This window comes from Aulostomus chinensis, chromosome 1 (assembly GCF_037954235.1).
Source record: "Aulostomus chinensis isolate RoL2024-O1b breed Wild chromosome 1, RoL_Achi_v1.0, whole genome shotgun sequence".
NCBI classification, from domain to species: Eukaryota; Metazoa; Chordata; class Actinopteri; order Syngnathiformes; family Aulostomidae; genus Aulostomus; species Aulostomus chinensis.
The window spans coordinates 34,947,100-34,953,099 of record NC_141320.1 but is presented as its reverse complement, the minus strand read 5'-3'; positions in this window follow the sequence as shown (position 1 = coordinate 34,953,099).

Genomic DNA, 6,000 nt, shown 5'->3' with positions numbered 1-6,000 from the left:
TCATTAGCAATTCTTCTAACATCACTGTCGCATCATTTTGAGATCTTTAGCAATTCTTCTGACATCACTGTTGCATTATTTTGAGGTTCGTAGCAACTCTTACTACATGACTGTCAGCATCACTTTGAGGTTGTTCGAAACACTTACTACATTACTGTAAGCATCACTGAGTTTATTAGCAACTATCACTACATTACTGTTAGCATCATTTTGAGTTCATTAGCAATTCTTCCGAAATCACTATCGCAATATTTTGAGGTTCGTAGCAACTTTTACTACATTACTGTCGCATTATTTTGAGGTTCCTAGCAACACTTACTACATGACTGTCAGCATCACTTTGAGGTTATTCGAAAGTTTCACTCCATTACTGTTAGCATCATTTTGAGTTCATTAGCAATTCTTCCGACATGACTATCGCAACATTTTGAGGTTCGTAGCAACTCTTACTACATTATTGTTGCATTATTTTAAGGTTCATAGCAACTATTAGTACATTACTGTTAGCATCATCTTGAGTTTATTAGCAACTATCACTGCATTACTGTTAGCATCATTTTGAGTTGTTGAGCAATTCTCACGACATCACTGTAGCATTAAATTGAGTTCATTTTCAACTCTTACTACATTACTGTAAGCATCACTTTGAAGTTTTTCGAAACTCTTACTACATTACTGTTAGCATCACTTTGAGTTCATTAGCAATTCTTCCTACATCACTGTCGCATCATTTTGAGTTCATTAGCGATTCTTCCGACATCACTGTCGCATTATTTTGAGGTTCGTAGCAACTCTTAGGACGTGACTGTCAGCATCACTTTGAGGTTGTTCGAAACACTTACTACATTACTGTAAGCATCACTGAGTTAATTAGCAACTATCACTACATTACTGTTCGCATCATTTTGAGTTCATTAGCAATTCTTCTGACGTCACTGTCGCATCATTTTGAGATCTTTAGCAATTCTTCTGACATCACTGTCGCAGTATTTTGAGGTTCGTAGCAACTCTTACGACATGACTGTCAGCATCACTTTGAGGTTTTTCGAAACACTTACTACATTACTGAAAGCATTACTGACTTGATTAGCAACTATCACTACATTACTGTTAGCATCATCTTGAGTTCATTAGCAATTCTTCCGACATCACTGTCACAATTTTTAGAGGTTCGTAGCAACTTTTACTTCATTCCTGTCGCATTATTTTGAGGTTCGTAGCAACTCTTAGTACATGACTGTCAGCATCACTTTGAGGTTATTCGAAACGTTCACTCCATCACTGTCGCATCATTTTGAGATCATTAGCAATTCTTCTGACATCACTGTCACATTATTTTGAGGTTCGTAGCAACTCTTACTACATTATTGTTGCATTATTTTAAGGTTCGTAGCAACTCTTACTACATGACTGTCAGCATCACTTTGAGGTTATTCGAAAGTTTTACTCCATTACTGTTATCATCATTTTGAGTTCATTAGCAATTCTTACTACATCACTGTCGCATTATTTTGAGGTTCGTAGCAACTCTTAGTACATGACTGTCCGCATCACTTTGAGGTTATTCGAAACACTTACTACATGACTGTCAGCATCACTTTGAGGTTATTCGAAACTTTCACTCCATTACTGTTAGCATCATTTTGAGTTCATTAGCAATTCTTACTACATCACTGTCGCATCATTTTGAGATCATTTGCAATTCTTCTGACATCACTGTCACATTATTTTGAGGTTCGTAGCAACTCTTACTACATTATTGTTGCATTATTTTAAGGTTCGTAGCAACTCTTACTACATGACTGTCAGCATCACTTTGAGTTTATTAGCAACTATCACTACATTACTGTTAGCATCATTTTGAGTTTATTAGAAATGCTTCCGACATCACTGTCGCATTGAATTGAGTTCATTAGCAACTCTTACTAAATCACTGTCGCATCATTTTGAGATCATTAGCAATTCTTCCGACATCACTGTCGCAATGTTTTGAGGTTCGTAGCAACACTTACTACATTACTGTCAGCATCACTTTGAGTTCATTAGCAACTATCACTACATTACTGTTCGCATCATTTTGAGTTCATGAGCAATTCTCACGACATCACTGTAACATTGAATTGAGTTCATTAGCAATTCTTCCGACATCACTGTCGCATTATTTTGAGGTTCGTAGCAACTCTTAGTACAAGACTGTCAGCATCACTTTGAGGTTATTCGAAACCTTCACTCCATTACTTTTAGCATCATTTTGAGTTCATGAGCAATTCTTTCTAAATCACTGTCGCATAATTTTGAGATCTTTAGCAATTCTTCTGACATCACTGTCGCATTATTTTGAGGTTCGTAGCAACTTTTCCTACATGACCGTCAGCATCACTTTGAGGTTGTTCGAAACACTTACAACATTACTGTAAACATCACTGAGTTGATTAGCAAGTATCACTACATTACTGTTAGCATCATTTTAAGTTCATTAGCAGTTCTTCCGACATCACTGTCGCAATATTTTGAGGTTCGTAGCAACTTTTACTACATTACTGTCGCATTATTTTGAGGTTCGTAGCAACTCTTAGTACATGACTTTCAGCATCACTTTGAGGTTATTCGTAACTTTCACTCCATTACTGTTAGCATCATTTTGAGTTCATTAGCAATTCTTACTACATCACTGTCGCATCATTTTGAGATCATTTGCAATTCTTCTGACATCACTGTCACATTATTTTGAGGTTCGTAGCAACTCTTACTACATTATTGTTTCATTATTTTAAGGTTCGTAGCAACTCTTACTACATGACTGTCAGCATCACTTTGAGTTTATTAGCAACTATCACTACATTACTTTTAGCATCATTTTGAGTTTATTAGAAATGCTTCCGACATTACTGTCGAAATATTTTGAGGTTCGTAGCAACTTTTACTACATTACTGTCGCATTATTTTGAGGTTCGTAGCAACACTTACTACATGACTGTCAGCATCACTTTGAGGTTATTCGAAACTTTCACTCCATTACTGTTAGCATCATCTTGAGTTCATTAGCAATTCTTCCGACATCACTGTCGCAATATTTTGAGGTTCGTAGCAACTTTTACTACATTACTGTCGCATTATTTTGAGGTCCGTAGCAACTCTTACTACATTACTGTCAGCATCACTTTGAGTTCATTAGCAACTATCACTACATTACTTTTAGCATCATTTTGAGGTTAGAAGCAACTCTTACTACATGACTGTCAGAGTCACTTTGAGGTTATTCGAAACACTTACTACATTACTGTAAGCATCACTGAGTTGATTAGCAACTATCACTACATTACTTTTAGCATAATTTTGGGTTTATTATCAACTATCACTACATTACTGTAAGCATCATCTTGAGTTCATTAGCAATTCTTCCGACATCACTGTCGCAATATTTTGAGGTTCGGAGCAACTTTTACTACATTATTGTCGCATTATTTTGAGGTTCGTAGCAACTCTTACTACATGACTGTCAGCATCACTTTGAGGTTATTCGAAACTTTCACTCCATTACTGTTAGCATCATTTTAAGTTGTTGAGCAATTCTCACGACATCACTGTAGCATTAAATTGAGTTCATTAGCAACTCTTACTAAATGACTGTCAGCATCACTTTGAGGTTGTTCGAAACTCTTACTACATTACTGTAAGCATCACTGAGTTTCTTCGCAACTATCACTACATTACTGTTAGCATCGTCTTGAGTTCATTAGCAATTCTTCCGACATCACTGTCGCATTATTTTGAGGTTCGGAGCAACTCTTACTACATGACTGTCAGCATCACTTTGAGGTTAATCGAAACACTTACTACATTACTGCAAGCATCACTGAGTTTATTAGCAACTTTCACTCCATTACTGTTAGCATCATTTTTAGTTCATTAGCAATTCTTACTACATCACTGTCGCATCATTTTGAGATCATTTGCAATTCTTCTGACATCACTGTCACATTATTTTGAGGTTCGTAGCAACTCTTACTACATTATTGTTGCATTATTTTAAGGTTCGTAGCAACTCTTAGTACATGACTGTCAGCATCACGTTGAGTTTATTCGAAACGTTCACTCCATTACTGTGAGCATCATTTTGAGTTCATTAGCAATTCTTCTGACATTACTGTCGCATCATTTTGAGATCTTTAGCAATTCTTCTGAAATCACTGTCGCTTTATTTTAAAGTTCGTAGCAACTCTTACTACATGACTGTCAGCATCACTTTGAGGTTATTCGAAACACTTACTACATTACTGCAAGCATCACTGAGTTAATTAGCAACTATCACTACTTTACTGTTAGCATCATCTTGAGTTCATTAGCAATTCTTCCGACATCACTGTCGCAGTATTTTGAGGTTCGTAGCAACTTTTACTACATTACTGTCGCATTATTTTGAGGTTCGTAGCAACACTTACTACATGACTGTCAGCATCGCTTTGAGGTTATTCGAAACTTTCACTCCATTACTGTTAGCATCATTTTGAGTTGTTGAGCAATTCTCACGACATCACTGTAGCATTAAATTGAGTTCATTAGCAACTCTTACTAAATGACTTTCAGCATCACTTTGAGGTTGTTCGAAACTCTTACTTCATTACTGTAAGCATCACTGAGTTTCTTAGCAACTATCACTACATTACTGTTAGCATCATTTTAAGTTCATTAGCAATTCTTCCGACATCACTGTCGCAATATTTTGAGTTTCGTAGCAACTTTTATTACATTACTGTCGCATTATTTTGAGGTTTGTAGCAACTCTTAGTACATGACTGTCAGCATATCTTTGAGGTTATTCGAAACGTTCACTCCATTACTGTTAGCATCATTTTGAGTTCATTAGCAATTCTTACTACATCACTGTCACATCATTTTGAGATCATTAGCAATTCTTCTGACATCACTGTCACATTATTTTGAGGTTCGTAGCAACTCTTACTACATTATTGTTGCATTATTCTAAGGTTCGTAGCAACTCTTACTACATGACTGTCAGCATCACTTTGAGTTTATTAGCAACTATCACTACATTACTTTTAGCATCATTTTGAGTTTCTTAGAAATGCTTCCGACATCACTGTCGCAATATTTTGAGGTTCGTAGCAACTCTTACTACATTATTGTTGCATTATTCTAAGGTTCGTAGCAACTCTTACTACATGACTGTCAGCATCACTTTGAGTTTATTAGCAACTATCACTACATTACTTTTAGCATAATTTTGGGTTTATTAGCAACTATCACTACATTACTGTTAGCGTCATTTTGAGTTTATTTGCAATTCTTCCGACATGACTATCGCAATATTTTGAGGTTCATAGCAACGTTTACTACATGACTGTCGCATTATTTTGAGGTTTGTAGCAACTCTTACTACATGACTTTCAGCATCACTTTGAGGTTATTCGAAACGTTCACTCCATTACTGTGAGAATCATTTTGAGTTCATTCGCAATTCTTCTGACATCACTGTCGCATCATTTTGAGATCTTTAGCAATTCTTCTGACATCACTGTCGCATTATTTTGAGGTTCGTAGCAACTCTTACTACATGACTGTCAGCATCACTTTGAGGTTATTCGAAACACTTACTACATTACTGCAAGCATCACTGAGTTGATTAGCAACTATCACTACATTACTGTTAGCATCATTTTCAGTTCATTAGCAATTCTTCCGACATCACTGTCGCAATATTTTGAGGTTCGTAGCAACTTTCATTACATTACTGTCGCATTATTTTGAGGTTTGTAGCAACTCTTAGTACATGACTGTCAGCATATCTTTGAGGTTATTCGAAACGTTCACTCCATTACTGTTAGCATCATTTTGAGTTCATTAGCAATTCTTACTACATCACTGTCGCATCATTTTGAGATCATTAGCAATTCTTCTGACATCACTGTCACATTATTTTGAGGTTCGTAGCAACTCTTACTACATTATTGTTGCATTATTCTAAGGTTCGTAGCAACT